At 39.3% G+C, this 19,171-nt stretch overlaps 1 protein-coding gene and 1 long non-coding RNA gene across 5 annotated transcripts in view; one reads left to right on the forward strand and one right to left on the reverse strand.

Moving 5' to 3' along the window:
- The window catches only part of LOC119655267 (serum response factor homolog), a 95,827-nt gene that overhangs the window by 31,012 nt on the left and 45,644 nt on the right, over window positions 1–19,171 (reverse strand). The window lies entirely within an intron of this gene.
- Window positions 743–19,171, forward strand: part of LOC119655270 — a 33,692-nt gene continuing 15,263 nt past the window's right edge. Inside the window, exon 1 of the long non-coding RNA XR_005249895.1 lies at window positions 743–1,106. This is a non-coding gene — a long non-coding RNA (uncharacterized LOC119655270). The remainder of the gene's footprint in view (window positions 1,107–19,171) is intronic.

Genomic DNA, 19,171 nt, shown 5'->3' on the forward strand with positions numbered 1-19,171 from the left:
TCCCCGTTGCTACGATTTCTTTCTTTGCATCGTGTATCTTCAACTACTTTTTTCAATGGTCACTTCATTAAGAAAAAATTAAGAAGCACTTTTTCTATTTTTAAAAGTGACTACTCTCGCAACCGAATGAACGCCCCCATGAATTTTTACTTCCAGCAGATCATTACGAACATCCAACCAGGTCTTTTACACCAAGCAACGAAGCACATTACGCTAAAAAATAGATTCTTGGGACACGCATTAAACCTAGATCTGAAAGAGCTCAAAACACCGTATGTTCAGAGGAAACAAGAATGTATGTATGTTTCGTTCTCATCACTAAAGTGTTTTATATACTCTGAGTTTGGTTGGTTGTCCAATAAACAGCTCCCATTTCAAACGTGTTAATCAAGAGGTACTGCTAAATTGCTGCTTTGTATATAGAAGAGGGAAGAGAAAGGACAAACCCACACCACATTCGTACAATACATAACGTTCAATGAAGCACGCCCACATGAACTGGCAAACTTCTGTCAATGCCGACGAAGTGGATTTTTCTTCATCAATGCGAGAAAGAGAAAATTACAAGACAATGCACCTGTTCCCGACCAAATCAGTTTTCCTATTCGTATGCGAGCTATAAGGTGATCATTTGGTCTGCAAAGTCTGCAAAGCCTTCTCCGTAAAAAGTTAGAGGAGACAAACTAGTTTCAATCGTAGTAACCAAATTACACTCAAGTTAAGCTAGGCTTTGCGGAGGCACCATATAGCCTTCTCAGTCAGTTGGATCTCTTTGGCTCTTCAGTGCACGCAGCATGTGATCGCGTTGGCTGTAGTGTGTTGATTGTGGGTCATTACTAGATTGCTCGGAAGAAGTACCGAAGATACCGTGAAGTGCATTTCGGAACTTTGGAATAAGCTAATTTTTCGCAGGACTTCAGTAATCATTTATTATCATCTCAAACATTTTTCAAGTAGTCTAACAGTGTAGTGAAGATTTTTTTCACTTCGATTGGCCAGTTTTCCCATAATTTGAGGTTTTAGTAACAGATGTTCGCCACACAAAAATTTATTTAGCGTTTCTGTGCAATAGTGAGCTAAAAAGTGGTTTTACGTTTGGGACTGAGGTGAGTAAGTTAGTTTTTTTCTGTGATATTTGTTTGATTCTGTCGATTTACGCCGGAAATCGGAGTAGGAAAATCTTGAAGTCATTTGAAATCAGTGTTCATAAATGCAATGAAAATGAAATTTGCTTTAATGCGAGCTCCTAAAATCGCCCTTCTATTTCTTGATCTATGGGAATTCTACCAAACTCTTAACATTCGATCAACAAATATGAATATTCTTTTCTATTCTGACGAGGAAGTTTTTAAAATACTCATTTAGAGTGTCGCTTTGAGAAAACCAGAGACCATTTGAAAATATATTTAATCCGCTATATTCGATTGAGATTCTAGTAGTATGATACACCTATATTTTAATCGCCAATCTATGAAACAGGATGTTATTGAAGTGAGCGAGTAGAGACACTTATCGAAAATAATAACTCACTCAAAAATCATATTTCAATGGAACATGCCTATTCGGGCATTGACGGTCCTGAAAAGTTGTTTCCAGTTACAACTAAATGTTTAACGGCTACACCAAAGTTGATTCCAAATCCAGTTGGAAAGGGAGGGGGAAATAAATACTTCAGTTAAAAACTGTTAAGTACCATCATAAAAGACCAAAGGTTCTTGATTCAGTTACAGTAAAGTACGTGGCGATCACTGGATCTCTTTATTGGATCTGGTACAATGATGCAGATTTTTGAAATGAAACAAGTCGGGAAAACCGGAAGTTGAATGCTTCGCGAATGAGAGTTTTGTGTATTGTTTATATAAGCATATATGAAAGGGCATTTGTACCTAGCTCGTAATGCAGAAAAGTAACAGCTTTTACCTGTTCTAACCCAGTTAGTAATAGTGTGATTTTGACAAAATTTGATAGTATCATTCTCTATAGTAGCATTATTGCAAGTTGATGATTCCACTAGAAACTTCAGGGGGGGTTGCAGTTACTTTCTAGTAAAATATACTAATAATAAACATGGGGATACAATATTATCAACTTGATTTAAATAGGTATCTGTATGGAGAGTGCTTTATTTTTAAATATTTACTGACCCTTACTGCTTACTGATCCTTTTCAGACCCCCACACTTCTAATCTTTGCAGCCAAAGTCAAAACTAATACCGTATTCGAAAAGTACTAATCGAGACCTTTAATTTGATACTCCATATGGCTATATTCACTGATTACTCTGTAATCAGATCGGAAATTTACTAGTCATTTTTCGATATGAAATTTTGATAAAGGATTTTAGAAATGAAACCATGGTTGGTACTCCACGCGACACGTTGGGCTGTCGCGTAATGAAAATGCGTCTTAGGTTATGAACAATCTGTATTGGTAGCTGCGTAATAGCAACTTCAAAGTACAAACCTTCTGTGGATTTTGATTAAAATACGTGCTTGCGTGCGCGGTTAGAGAGCTATCAAATGAAGTTCATTACACAAACTTATTTGAAGTAATATACAATGAGTCCGACTCGCAATGTGTCACGCAGAGAAGTTCGAAAAATTGAACTTTGGCGATGCGAGACGGATGACATCTTGTTCACTTTGAATGTGATTAATTTGAATGAATTCGTTGAGAACTAAAGAAGGTACTATTTGAGTTGCAAGTGCTAATTATTGATGTCACTTGCATTAGTTCCGTCAATTCCATTCTAAAAATCGAATTTAAGCTGGAGGTATGTGCACTCTTAGTGGCATTTAATTTTATGATTCTCATAACATGGCGGTGGGCATTCTCACCAAATTGCGTGTCAATCAGTACAGCCGTTTCTGAGAAAAATACATGTGACAGACAGAGGGACACACAAACATTGAACTAATTTTGATAAGGTTTTTGTTTTATAAAAATATATATATTATATATATATATTTATATATATACTACAAACTTAAAAGCCGCCACTCAGCTAACTACGATCGGCCTTGTTGAAATACAATGGCTTAGACGCCTACTTATGGTACAACTTGCTAAATCGGATTCAAAATCATCTCAAGTCACTTCAAAACATATCAATTGATACAAACTCTGTTTCTTTATTCCAGTCTTACAGGTTGACATTACACCATCATATAATAAGTGCGACCAAAACGGTAGTAGTGATCCCTTAACTTACTTAGTGAATGAATTTTGTACGGTAATTTATGTGGGTTGACCTCAATAGCAAAATAGAAATATAAAAATTTTAGAGCTTATTTATATGTATGCAAAGGGCGTACATATGCTTGAATTAATTCTTTTTTTTTTATCGCCAGGCTCCTAATCGGTAAATGTTTAAAATTCTTAGCCACTGTTTCGTCACTGTTTAGAATGTGCGGTGACAGTGATTAAATGCAAAGTAGTCTTAGCTATTAATTTTAGGGGTTGCATTTCAAAATATCCAAAAGGGACAATGGACTAGGATTTGCATAATAGAGGAGGTAAATAAAGTCAATTAAAAGGCTTACTACTAGCGAACAACCACGAAACAAATTCATTCAATAGGCTCTTTAAGGGATGAAAAGATTATTCTCTGGGAATGCCAATCTCTAGTTGATAAGCACAATACCGATGTTCCTTTATAAGAATATTTACTCATACGTGTATGTATTATATAGGGGTATGTATTGTAGTCTAGTTCGGCAGATTGTAAGAATATTTCCAACGGTACTGAGTCAGCATCTATTTAGCTGTCTGAAGTTCAAAACGAGTAAAGAATCAGAGTACAAAAGAAAAATCTACGATTGCTATAAGACATTCTGTGTCCAATGAAGCGTTAAAAGTTGCCATCAAGTCTGATAAGAATTTGCCCATCCGTCTTCAGGTTTATGCCTTTCAATATCCCCTATAGGTTATTGTGTTTATGCTTTCGCCGGTGGGTTTGTGATGTGGTTTTCCTTATAAGGAGTAATGTTCGATGCCTGTTCTTCCATATGGCGAGAATATGTTAGCAGTTGTAGAGCTATGTGGATCTCTAGAATTTCTTGGAATATTTTTTTCAACTATGTCAATCAGCAGCAATATGTTTTCCGGACTGCCATATTGCAGCGATTCCCACAACTAAGAACGGGTTCCATGTAAGAGCTCGGAGTATCTGGGAAATATTTTCTAGTTTGCACCACTCAATTGTTAATCTGCTTACATCTTTAATTTAAAAAGCCAAAGGAGAATATATTTTTAATCAAGCCGAACAAATATAAAGGATATATTTCCGATTTCTAGAAAATCTACATATTTTGAAAAGCATTCTATTATACATGAAGGGTTTTCCATTCCCATTGTGTAAGAATGAAGAATCCGATTGATTTTATTCATCACCCCCTTGTTCCCAAATGGTCAAAACCCGGTGGCAAAGACTCCCATGCGTATTATGTAGGACTGACGGGTTACAATTGTTTGAAAAGTGTTAATTTGCGGGAAATGCAACCTGGGAGATTTAGGTGTGAAATGGTTGTATGTTATTTTTTTATGTAAGAAACTTTGAATGTGCAACGCGGCAACGGCGGGTATTTCTGTCACGAATTTGGTTACCAAATTGTCAACCACATAAGACGTGTATACAGGGTGGATACAAATTTTAAAAAAATCAAAAAGCAACGGCGCGTTGCATATTTCTACACGCCGGCAAGAGATTTCGATCAATAGTTACCCGCATAAGCTTGGGCGTGTCTTCTTCTTTTTCCACAGCTTTGTCCCATTCACAAGCGGGGTCGGTTCGTTGTGTCCGATTTTGCCATTTGATTCTATCAAATACCTGATCTGGATGCAATTTCCAGGCTTTTAAATCAACATATAACATATTAAACCACCGTTGTTTCGGCCGGCGTTTTGGTCGCTTACCATCGACTTCGATATTCAGACCAATCTTGGCAACTGAATTCTCGTTAGCGCGGATTACGTAATCATAACATCAAAGACACCTCTCTCGCAGTTTTTCACGATTGCTGCAACCCCATACCTATCACAGATATCCTCATTTCGAATGTGATCAAAACCTGTGACGCCACTAGTCCAACGCAAAATCTTCGGTTCCATTACCGCAAGATGCTGTTCATTGTCTTTTATAGACGGACAACACTCACTTTATCCGGATAGCTGAGTGGATAGAGCACAAGGCTGTCGTACGGAAGGTCGTGGTTCAAATCCCACTGGTGGCAATGGGATTTGTATCGTGACTTCACCTCGGATACCAGTCGATTCAGATGTGAATGAGTACCTGAGTCGAATCAGGGTAATAATCTCGGGCGAGCAGAATGCCACATTGCCTCCTACAGTGTTACTGTAGTGCACCGTTACGGTCTTGAATGAAGTGCTCTAACACACTTCAAGGCCCTGATCCAATATGAATTATCTGAAATAATAAAAACTTGTTGTTTCTTTTTCGTTGGTGTGAATATTCATTCTTGCCGATATTTCGGGAACCACTTGTTCCCTTCATCAGTACTAACAAGTACTTGTTAGCACTGATGAAGGGAACAAATTCTTGTTAGTACTGATGAAGGGAACAAGTGGTTCCCGAAATATAAGAACTTATTAGCACTAATGAAAGGAACAAGTGGTTCCCGAAATGTCGGTCTTTGCAAGAATAAATATTGACACCAACGAAAAACAAACAACAAGTTTTTATTATTTCAGATAATTAATCGTTGGAAACACCGCATAATTTCACTCAGACAAAATGAATTGTTGCGCCAACGATTAGTATTATTATTAAAACTCAGAACCATAGAGAGCGACAGGACGGACGACATTGCGGTAAATTTTAGATTTGAGACATTCGTTGATACGTCGATGACAAAGAACACCAGTAATAGAACGCCACTTCATTCAGATTGCGTTAATGCGTGAAGAAATTTCATAACGCAATTCTCCAATGACTGACAGCATTGACCCGAGATATTTAAATTGCTCAGTTCATGGCAGGTCACTGCCGCTGGTAGTAATTGACCTTGTTATATGGGGATCGGTCGTAAAAAAGTCAGTTTTATTCAGATTCAATCTGACACTATGTTGCATGAGGTGATCATTTAATTTTTGGACAAGTTGCTCAAGATAATTTTTGCTATTAGACGCTAGAAAAACATCATCTGCATAAAGCATAGCGTACAGGGCACTGCACGTTGGATGTTCCGTGTGACAATGTACATAACAAGAATAAAGGGTAATGGTGAAAGGGCGCTTCCTTAATGAATACGAAGTGGTTTTGATATACCCGCCACACTTCTAACTTTACTTTTCGGATCGTTGTAGAGCAATTGAACCCAGCGCACAAGTTCTTCTGGCACTAAGTGGTGTAGAGCATACCAGATGAGTTCGTGTGGCACACGGTCAAACGCTTTCTCTAGATCCAGAAATGCAATGTATTATAAAATGGGCGATGTTCCTCATGGTGTTTCTCCATGAGTAACCGGGCAGCGTGTATTAAGTCAGTAGTACCGCAGGTCTTGACAAATCCAATAGTGAGTCGATCAACATAATCTTAGACAGTACACCTCTTTGGAGGCAGACTAATATTGCCTCTGTTTTCAGGTAACCACTTCAGTGTATAGAAATTTCTATGTTAACATAGAATAGATCCACATAATTAAAGCGTCTTCGACGCCATACTCGCTGGCGGGATCATAGAGATTTTAGAGAGGCCCTTTAAATCCACGAGCATCCCCATCGCGTACTCGCCCTTCAGATTTGTCTCCTCTATATTTAAAATCAAAGAGTAAAGAGCGCACTCACAAGACTTTCGACCCTAGTATTCATTTTCATTTAATGTGTGCGATCTTAGCGTCTTTTAGTGAATGTGGCTCTCAACCAAGGTGTCTAAACATTTCAACGAAAATGTTAAGCTAATTTGTCTGAAGTTCTTTGGGTTTCAATAGTCATCTTTGCTAGGTTTCTGGATGAAGACTATCTTAACCTACGAGAGATAGGTACCAGGTTCTCCAAACATTTCAACGAAAATGTTAAGCTAATTTGTCTGAAGTTCTTTGGGTTTCAATAGTCATCTTTGCTAGGTTTCTGGATGAAGACTATCTTAACCTACGGGAGATAGGTACGCTGCTTAAAGCAAGACATGCTAAAAAAAATATTTCCTAGAGGTCGCTCTAGGTGCTCAATATCATCCTCTAGCATCTACCATCTATGCCAGGTGCTTTGGAATCTTCCAAGGATAGTATAACAGCTCTCGTCTTTTCATTTGTAATCAACGCTCCCTTGATTTCAAAATCTAAAATTCAAATAAACTATTCCCTGCGTGGGGGGAATGTACCCACTTTTGGTAACTTCAATCACTATCTCGTTGGCATGGTGCTCCGAGCCCGAATAACAATATCACCTAGAATCCCCTCTGACAATCAGGTGAGAGTGATCACTGAAGCCATCCACAACACAACCCTCCGCGACACCTGTAAGAGGGAAATGGATGCTGCAATAACCGCAGTCAACACAGGACCTGGAGATGAAGCATCAACAAATGATCTTCACAATCACCTGAAGAACGTTATCATGGATACGGCCACAAACATACTTGGCCTCAGCCGCAAAAGGAGTCGGAACGGGTGGTTTGACGATGAATGTAAGCTAGCAACGGAACGGAAGAATGCCGCATACCGAGTAATGTTGCATTCTCAAAGAACGCGGGCACGCGCAGAGACTTATCACGAACTCCGTCGAGCGGAGAAGCGACTTCACAGACGGAAAAAGGAAGCCTGGGAGAACCAACAAGTCTGTGAACTAGAAAAGTACAGGGAGCAACCGCACCAGGCGCGCAAGTTTTACCAACAAGTCAGCAGGATGAAGCCTTATACACCTCGATGCTCATCCTGCCGAGACAAAGAGCTAAATCTGATTTCCGACAGAATGGGCATATTAGAGCGATGGGTTGAGTACTTTGATGAGCTACTGAACAACCAGAATATCGGCGAGTTGGAGGTCCCGCCAACTGAAGACGACGGACAAATACTGCCACCACCAAGTTTAGGAGAAACAGTCCGTGCAATTCATCGGCTAAAAAATCATAAGTCGCCAGGAGCCGATGGAATTACAGTCGAATTGGTTAAATATGGAGGCGACCAGTTACACCAAGTGGTTCATCAACTTGCGCTCAAGGTATGGGACAGCGAATCAATGCCTGACGATTGGCAACGAGGCATTATCTGTCTCATACATAAAAAGGGAGATATCACACAGTGCAGCAATTATAGAGGTATCACGTTGCTGAGTACCATCTATAAGATATTCTCCACTATCTTGCTAGGCCGGATAGCCCCATACGCCCAGAACATCATTGGCCCATACCAAAGAGGCTTCACTCCAGGCAAATCAGCAACAGATCAGATTTTCTCTCTGCGGCAAGCGATGGAAAAACTGTTGGAGTATGGACAACAGTTGCACCATCTATTCATCGACTTTAAAGCCGCCTATGATAGCATAGCCAGGGTAAAACTGTACACGGCCATGGGAGAATTCGGTATCCCGACGAAATTAATAAGACTGACTAGGCTGACCATGACCAATGTGCGAGGCCAGATAAAAGCAGCAGGATCACTCTCAAGACCATTCGACATCAACAACGGTCTACGACAAGGGGATGCGCTATCATGCGTCCTCTTTAACCTGGCCCTCGAGAAAGTGATTGGTGATGCTGAGGTAAATGCAAGAGGTACGATCCTCTTCAAGTCCACCCAACTACTGGCCTATGCTGACGATATCGACATCATGGGAAGAACCACCCGAGACGTACAAACTGCCTTCATCCAGATCGAGCAGGCGGCGCGAGATCTTGGGCTGCACATCAATGAAGGCAAGACAAAATATATGGTGGCAACGTCAGCACCGAAGACGAATCAACCAACAACATCAAACCGCACTGGTCAAACACAAACACGAAGAAGAATAAGGATAGGAGAATACAACTTTGAGACCGTTGACAATTTCTCCTATCTAGGGTCACAACCGATAACAACTACGATGATGAAATCCGCGCACGGTTGTTGTCAGCCAACAGAGCCTATTTCAGCTTACAAAGACTGTTCCGCTCGAAACGTCTCACCATAGGGTCAAAGCTCTTACTGTACAAGACTATGATCTTGCCAGTCCTCATGTATTCCTCGGAAATATGGGTTCTTAGCAAGAAAAATTGCGAACTCTTGGCCGCGTTCGAAAGAAGAATCCTCCGAAGAATTTTTGGCCCCCTATATGAGGATGGACGATTCTGATTCCGTAGCATACACAATGACGAAATCTATGAGCGATACCATGACCGTCCGGTTGTCGATAAAATCCGGCTCAATAGGTTACGGTGGGCGGGTCACTTAATCCGTATGAATGAGGATGATCCCGCCCGGAAAGTCTATAAGGGCAATATCTATGGTAGAAAAAGCAGACGAGGCAGACCCAGCCTAAGATGGAGCGATGGCGTAGGTCAGGACGCCAGACAGCTTTTAGGGATATCGAATTGGTGGACCTCGGCGCAAAACCGGGATGTCTGGAGTTCCTTATTAAGGCAGGCCTAGACCGGATACCGGTTGTTGCGCCGTTGATGATGATATATTTGCGCTCCGAATCCCTGCGAATTCCATTCGTTTTATTCCACTACATACGCTAAGATAGCCGAAAATTATCGCCCAATATTCTTGTAAAGTACACAAAAAATTCTTTGTACATTCGCCCCTTACGAAGGCGCTATTCAGTTAATTCTTGATACACTACCTCGTCAGCGAATTATGAAAAATTTGATAATTAATGTAAGCAAATTTAGCAAAATAGCTGCTTACTATTATAAATCATTTATGAACTATTCAATGTGTCAAATGTGCACCGCTCTTCGACAAACGTATCGAGAGACCTCAGAATACTTTATTTTTCCAGGTTGAGCGATAATTATAGCAATATTGGACAATCTGATCCTGAGCGAAATCAGATGGTGGGACTTTGGAGAGTATTCTCCCTTTTAGGGCACCTTCCTTTTGTACTTTGAACAGTTTAGTGGAAGTAACGCGAATCTGATGTCTGTCCGTTTCTAACAGTTGCCGTAAAACGCGCTCTCATGATCTGGAAGCCAGTAATAGATGTTAATTGCGAGATTCTGGTCTAGGTTAAGAGGCATTAGAATTGTGTAGCGCTATACACCAACGGAGAATTTCCAGCAGAAGGACGCTTTCTATGAGCAGCTATATGCAGTTCAGGAGAGGTTTTCTAAAGTTGACATGGTAATCCTCTTCGGTGATCTGAATGCCAAGGTGATGAGGAGGCATGCGCTTGGAAACCGTAAGAACAATGGTGGAAGGTTTGCAGATGTCTACAACTATCATTGTCTCGTCATCTGCGACGCATTATTTGAGCACAGGGGTTTTCACAAACTTAGTTGTATTTCAACTAACCAGCAACCAACATCTAATCAGATCGACCATATTGCGTTCAGCGATAGATTTAGTGGTTGTCACATTGGCCTTGCAAGGCACCAACATCTGAATGTTGCTTACCTTTTTCGCTTCTACAGAACAACGGCCCACCAAATTCAATACGGGGGATTTCCGTGGCCCTACTGCGGTCAAGCAGTGTGAAAGTCTTTTTGGTGTGCAAACAACCCCTCCTGGAATATTGATGAGCATCAGGCCACCATCAAGAGCGCCTCTGCCTCTGGGTGGGTGAAGTTACAGTCCAAAAGCTCATTACAAGACCTAGCTAACTACGGAAACATGAGAACGAATCCATTAACGTAAAGGGCTGAGAGTTTATTAGTAGTTGTTTCTGCTGCACCGATCACATTAAGACCATTCGGATAATTGTGAAGCAATGTGAAGAGTTCGTTTCCCGTTTCACCCTTCATTCATCGATTTCGAGGAAACTTTCGACAGCGTGAACTGAGAAAAATACTGTACGCGGGTCTTCCGGAGAAAATCATAGTTCTTATTAGAGCGACTTATAACATATGCTGCATCTTAGAGGAATTTGGAGTCCAAAGCGAGGTCACTTGGGTGCCCGATTAGTTCTTGTTTTCGTTTTTGTATCGACTTGCTTAGCTGAAAGTCGTGGAGAAGTTCAATGAATTATGTCATCTCTTACCAAACATCTCGACTAGGCTTCCAATCTTTGCTCGCTGTCTCTCCGTTTTACCCAAAATTTCGAAATACGATTATCCCTACACCAACATCAAGTTGAGGTTGTTCCATGCCAAAGTTTTCTTTGTGTCGCTATATGGGAAGAGCACATAGAAAGTGACCGACATTGTTACTGAAAAGCCCCAAGCTTTTGTCTACTTCGTATCATGGCAATGGACAGGTAACACCTCAAGAAAGTGCGACAACTTCATTGGCCGCTATGTCATGCAATGAAATCCACCATCCCAGTATGATTGACGAGTGGATCGCCCTTAAGCTACTTGACACACAACAGTGGACACAAGGGAGGGGAAGGATCGGGGTACAGAAAATCGTGAGGGAAAGCTGAAACACATTGCCGTGAACTTAAACGATGGCACTTAGGTGTGGTTGACGTGTTTTGCCTCTTATAAGGGTTTATGGCAACAACATTACAGTATCCGAACTATAACTCATTTCTCAATACCATTCGTGACGTTTTTTTGTTCCTCCAACCACGATCACTTAGAATTCTGAAGGATAACAATCGTTCCCAGCTTGATTTTTTTGGCCTTATCTTATACAAGTTACAAAAGGAACGTAACTGGTGCTCTGTAAATCAACATGTTTACCTCTGTCGAATAAATAAATGAACAGTAATTCTGCAAGTAGCCCTCATCGGAAATAACTCGTACTTCCGAAATTTCAAATAAGTACTTGCGATCAGAATCAGGTAATCGGCAATACGCAACAATTGTTACATTGATCGTTTCCTGTAGCCGAATAATATGTTTAAACTACCGCGTTTTCTTGCGTGAATCCAATATATCATAAATACTCACGTACGCAGCGAGTGACTGAAACGGTAAACTGTGAAACAAACAGTAGGAAGCACATTAACTTCGCTGACATGACCCCACATCAATTAATAATTCATTCCGCGCGAAGACGAGCTGGTGCTTAGCCACCATATTGTCTGCGGTACAACATAGTCAGCTCACTAAGCTATGTAGAGGAACCGCTTGTACGATTTTCATGCAATCCTCCTGAGGATCGTATCGTTCAGTCATCTATTCAGCATTATATGGGGAGTTTTTGTACTAGTATTATTTAGAAGCAATCTGGCATTGGTACTAGTAAAACTTCGTTTCATCATATAGCAATAAATATGGTAAATCCTCGCTCAAAGTTTCAATATTATTTGGTCGTATGATAAATCAATTGAAGCATATTCATCCTAGTATTAAGAAAGAAATACATTTCAAGGGCCCATCGGATAATTTTAAAGAACGGTATTAGGAATAACTAAATAATTTTTAAATTGAATATATAACGTGTGAGGTAAGAGAAGTAAAAACAATTCGTTGCTTTCAAATTTGTGGTACTTTTACGGAATGTCCCAGAAGCTGAACTGACAATAATTTGAAAGAAACCTCTGTGTAATGCTTTCTGGAATTTTTCTAAAAAATTGTATTTTCTGCGCGCAAATTGAGTAGCTCAACTCCACAACAATGACCGATTAAGGTATTGGAAACAATCTAACATATATGGTATATAAAGCTATAAGGAGCATCAATTTATAGAGGTAGGATTCCTTATAGTCTGTTATAACTTTAATTTCGTTTTTATGCAACGATGCCTGGAAAGTAGTCTCAATCCCCGAATAACAATCGTGTCCAGTTTCATACCGGTCACTGGTTAGTCATACTCGGCAAATTCATAGTAACTGCTCAGTCGAACTTAGTAGCTAGTATGTAGATAGTACCATCACACTCTTTCAAGCCTGCGTTTGGTTGGCTCATAGTCCCCATAACCAGACCTGAAGTAATGTTCCTAAAGAAGCGCAGATCAGCTACTACGCTGTCTGTCATTCCTTATTAACATTCTGTACTTTCACATTTTTCATACTCAATAACTAATTAAAATATGATATATAATAGTTAAGTTAGGTAGCATGACCATCATCTGCTATAATATAGAAATGTGTAGGTTGAACCTAGATATACATGATAAATCTTGGCTCGAACCATTACCTTAAATAGAATCGCCTCTTTAATGGCATTGCCCAAAATATTCTAGATAGCGCCAGACTAGCCTTACTAGATGTAGTCTGGATAATATCTAATTAAACAAGTCGGTCAATATTTGTGGTTATCAATTTCAACTGTGCGATAGTCGAGTTAGTTGAGCGTCAACCGCTTTTCCGCTTTTCACTCGAGAATCTAGGCAATCTTTAGAAAGGATCTAACTAAAATTTACCAAAGATTTTTAAATGACTAGCAAACAATTTAGTTTGCTGCCCGTCCTGACCAACTACTAGGTTATACTAGTACGAAACTAGGTGATTTGTTACTCGGATCCATTTTTATTTTAAAAAATTGATAATAAATTATTATTGCAACAAATTGATCCTCTGTTAATATTAGCAAGAAAATGTATAAACTCTTTACAAGAAAAGGGGGTACACCTATCCAGCTGAAATTATGGGTGGAAATTGGTTAGGCCCTAGCTAGTTAGTCTAGCTTATGAGTCTGTCTAAGAAAGTCAAGCCAAGCCATGGTTATCTTTTCAATGCTTTGAGGAGAGTGAGTTTTCTTGGACATCTCTACACTCTAAAAAAAATTTAAAAAAAAAACGTTCAAAAAGATGTAAATCGGTATGTGAAGTTTTGTTTTGCATTGATTCTTTATTGAGTAATATTAAACAAAATTTAGTGTGGTCCGGAAATAAACCAAAATCATTGTAATTTTAAATAGCAAGTTGTATAAAGCCACTACGGTGTCAGTCCGTTCAATATTGCTCCGATTTTGCAGAACTTTTTCTATAGAAATACTCCATAATATAATGTAATCATAATACATATGTTCTATGCATTAAGTTATTTGTGAGTTAAAGTTTAAGGACAAAAGTGCATTTTTTTAGAGAGCTTTTGAAAAACAATCACCTAACAGACACTTATACTACCTCGAGATAAAAAAAGGTGGGGAGTTTAAATGTCTTCACGATAATGTACCACCTGATAGTAATTAGAGGTTTACAGAGGTATCACGTTACTGACTACTATCTATAAGATATTCTCCTTTATCTTGCTAGGCCGGATAGCCCCATACGCCCAGAATATCATTGACCCATACCAAAGAGGCTTCACTCCAAGCAAATCAGCGACAGATTAAATTTTCTCTGTGCGGCAAGCGATGGAAAACTTTTGGAATATGGCCATCAGTTGCATCATCTTTTCATCGACTTTAAAGCCGCATATGACAGCCTAGCCAGGGTAACACTGTACACGGCCATGAGCGAATTCGGTATTCCGGCGAAATTAATAATGTGCGAGGCCAAGTAAAAGCAGCAGGATCATTCTCGAGACCATTCAACATCAACAACTTGGCCCTGGGGAAAGTCATTCATGATGCAGACGTAAATGCGAGAGGCACCGTCCTCTTCAAATCCACCCAACTACCGGCCTACGTTGACAATATTGACATTATGGGAAGAACAAACCGAGATGTACAGTCTACCTTCATCCAGATCGAGCAGATTTCGGGTAACGTTAGTGCCAAAAACCAAAGAACGAATAACATCAAACCGCACTGGTAAAAAAAAAACAATAAAGATAGGAGACTACAACTTTGAGACAGTTGAAAATTTCTCCTATCTAGGGTCGAAAATCACAACCGATAACAGCTATGACGATGAAATCCGCGCACGGTTGTTGGCTGCCAACAGAGCTTATTTCAGCTTACAAAAACTGTTTCGCTCGAAACGTCTCACCATAGGATCAAAGCTCTTAGTGTACAAGGCTATGATCTTGCTATCCTCCGAAGAATGCTTGGCCTCCTACATGGATGATTCCGTAGCCTGCATAACGACGAAATCTGAGCGATACCACGACCGTCTGGTTGTGGATAAAATCTGAGTCAACAGGTTGCGGTGGCCGGGTCACTTAATCCGTTTGGATAAGGGTGATCCAGCCTCGAAATTCAATAAAGGCAATGTCTATGCGGTAGAAAAAGAAGACGAGGCAGACTCTGTCTGAGATGGAGTGATGGCGTAGGTCAGGACGGCAAACAGCTTTTAGGGATATAGGGTTGTTGGAGCTCGGCAGAAAACCGGGGTGTCTGGAGTTCCTTATTAAGGGAGGCCTAGACCGGATATCGGTTGTTGTGCCGTTGCTGATGATAATAACTATGGAGTTTTTAGTCTTCTCTAACTTTTTTATTCCCATTATCAACCTTTCATATTCCATAAAACATTGGTAAAATACACCTTCTTTGAAGGAAAAATGCATGTGTAGTACAAATAATTTTGCACTTGTTTGAGTGTATTTTATTACCTCATTTATTTTTTTAAATTGTAAAATTGTAAAAATACACCAGAATGTAATTTTACTTTTAGTTGAGGTAGTTAAGTGTCTGTTTCTTAGAATGTAGATAGACATTAAGTCAAACCGTAACTTGGGCAAAGAATTCGAGATGCTGACGCATAGTCAGCACGACCATCGCCCGTCGAAATTAATAACCAAAAATACTGATTACTTTGCCAAATTTTCTATTTTATCGACGTCTGTAGAAAGCCCCCATCTAGAGTATTCTGGGCAATGCTATGTCAGAGAGAAACACTAGTTGATTAGAATTTCCCAAATATAATTCCAATTGAGTACTCTTTGTGCATGTATTCTTCACACATGTAAAGTAGATGGAGCCGAAAGATTTTATTATACATATCATATCACTTGTTTTTACCTTAAAAATACGCTAAGGGTCTAGCCGTTTCCAAGACGACACATTAACCATTTTCAAGGTTTTGTGTAACACAAAACCTTATTAAAATCGATTTCTGGTCTGTCTCACGCATTTTCCTCAGAAACGGTTATAGCGATGGACACCAGATTTTTGGTAGAGGTCCGAACTGTTAACGCATACAGTTAATTCATCTTATGTCAAATTCAAGGGGGTCTCTTTACATGCAAAAGAGGGTATACATTTTTTTCACCAAATATAGTCATGTAGGGTATCAAATGGAATGACTAGGTTGTTACTTTCCAAAGCCAGTCTTAGTTTTGACATTTGTTGGAAAGATGGAGAGTGCAGGAGGTCGGGAGTGATTATTTTTTTCGCGAACTCATTCTCAGAAACTACCCAACCGGAAAAACTGAAAAAAAAATCGAGAGGATACTACTATATGGTACTTAGACTCCGAAATACATCATTCTCAGAAACTACCCAACCGAAAAATTTGAAAAAATTCATATAATATGTTTAAAACAACCAATCATATACATAAACATAATTGTGGGCACAATCGGAATTTCAGCAACAATATCAGGCTGAAGCTAGCTCAGGCAAATCTCTGGTTTCTCTAAAATATAGTCAGCGTCTAGCGACATAACGACCAAAATGTCCAAAGCCAAAACATAGCTTTGTTAAGTCTCAACTATGATTGGTCCTTCTTTAGAGACCTATATGAAATATGGAGTTAATTACAGAACATCAATGCAGCCAATCCAGATGATTGCTCCCAGACAGAGAAGGGAAAACCCATTAATTAGCTTGCTTATCTACAAAGCGCTATTTCATGCCCCACTTCAGCAATGCAAACATGATATACAGACAAAGTCTAATTTTTAACCGAAGTAAGCTATCCAAATAACCCTTTGTGGGTTCTTCCATGAAAAATTCCTTTACTATATTTTTTTCACAATTCACCTTAGTAGAAGGAATTTTCATGATTTTTCTACGTAAAATTTCAAGGTTAAAGATTCCTAGTAGTTTTATATTCTGATGTTTATCGAATACAGAAGGAATATTAGCATAGAAGTGTATTATACAAGATGTTGCCTTATTGGTCGTCTAATAACATTCACCTTACATATCATGGATCAAACCTGTGGGAAAATTTCCTTCCTATGCTAACAGATACCTCGCCACGAAACATTAACCTGATCATGATCATATTGCTAGTTGCCTTTATATGTCTGTTTCGTCGTCGTCATTTTCGTCATGATCGTCATCTGAAGTTGATAATCATCCTGAGAATCTTGATGAGGATGCTTTGTACAGTTGAGACACATCGAAGCCATCTCGCACTGAGTATGCACCTAGTACGCATGAACACGCATTATCTCTGGACTTCTAAGAGAAATACAAGTTTTACTGATCTCTGTTACTTGCGAACACCAAATCAAGTTTGAGATGGAGCAAAGCAAACATCGCCTGGCTTGTTACAATGTGCGAAGTAATTGATCAGTACAGATACTTAATATCAATTTTATTCGATAGCGGAATTTCAGATCACTGTTGAAAGCTGGAGAATTTTAGATATTTCAAGTATAGGCTGCTGGAGTAAATTTATGTCGGGACGGGAGAAATATAGAGAGGCGAGTGGGATTATTGAATTAGACTTACATATAGATGCGGAGACGTGAAATAATATCTATGTTAATGGCTGTACATAATCATCACAGAATAATAGTGCAGACCATCCTCAGAAAAATGTGTGAATATGATAACAACGTCTGAATATGATAACGTATTGATATAAAGCCTCACATTTGTCCTATTATCCAGATGAATAAATACTGGAATCAGTTCAAGTTTAAATGCATAGGACTAGATCAAGTGCAAATTTTGAATATTGATTTTCGACTTAGATACGCAGTAAACACCAATGATCCATCTATTCACATTTACATGGATTAGTCGTGCATGTTTCTCTGACTAACTAAGAAAATTTGTAAGATCTTTGTAAAATACAAGTCATGAATTCGCGATTACCGCTGTAATGCTGATAACCACCCCGATCTATTAAAAGTTTTGCCATATATATATATGTGTATATTGGCAAATATACCAAATACTTCAGCTTGTAACACAACATGATGAGCTCAACGATGTTCTGCAAAAATCAATGTTTTCAACGTTACATATGTATTCATGTCACGAATATCAGAGTATTAACCTAAAAGTATGTAGCCTGTGAATCGCTACAGGTATGACGAGCCGCATCATTTTGTGTTGGGCTTAAGAGGAGGCTCCCCATATATGCCAAAAAAAGGGAAGCAAAGCTTTTTTTTATACAAAATGAAATGATCATGTGGGGTATCAAATAAAGGGTTAAATCAGTACTTTTCGAAAATCATCTTGTTTCTGATATTAGGTGAAGCCCAGGGGAGTGGGTACTCAAAATCTGTGCCCCAAAGAGTGAAACAGGTCTCCCTCTCAGAAACTATCCAACCGAAATTCTCTAAAAAACCACAGTGATGCATCTATACAAAATCTAGTCCTCGAAACACACCCCATTGGGGTATCTGCTCAAGTAAAGTAAATAATAGCATATTACCATATTTTATAAATTTACCCGAAAACTTCCTTAAGTTCAGTCTAGAAGCTGTTGGGCATATTTGTTTTAGTAAATACGAATAAACTCGTACGATGATTTTCTATGAATACCAATATATTCGTATTCAAAAAAGTGGATATTTTCGTATTTACACAAGTGTATGCGAATATGTTAGAAAGTGAATGCAAACGTATTCACATTTAAGAGTACGAATACAACAACAAACGGCACTGGTAAAACGGAAACAATAAAGATAGCAGAATACAATTACAACCGATACCAGCTACGATGATGAAATCCGCGCACGGTTGTTGTCAACCAACAGAGCCTATTTCAGCTTACAAAAACTGTTTCGCTCGAAACGTCTCACCATAGGGTCAAAGCTCTTACTGTACAAGACAATGATTTTGCCAGTCCTCATGTATTCCTCGGAGACTTGGGTTCTTAGCAAGAAGAATTGCGAACTCTTGGCAGCGTTTGAGAGAAGAATCCTCCGAAGAATTTTTGGCCCTCTACATGAGAATGGACGATTTCGTAGCCTACATAACGACGAAATCTATGAGCGATACCATGACCGTCAGGTTGTGGATAAAATCTGGCTTAATAGGTTACGGTAGGCGGGTCACTTAATCCGTATGGATGAGGATGATCCAGCCCGGAAAGTCTATAAGGGCAATATCTATGGT

This window comes from Hermetia illucens, chromosome 4 (genome assembly GCF_905115235.1).
Source record: "Hermetia illucens chromosome 4, iHerIll2.2.curated.20191125, whole genome shotgun sequence".
In the NCBI taxonomy this organism is placed as follows: domain Eukaryota; kingdom Metazoa; phylum Arthropoda; class Insecta; order Diptera; family Stratiomyidae; genus Hermetia; species Hermetia illucens.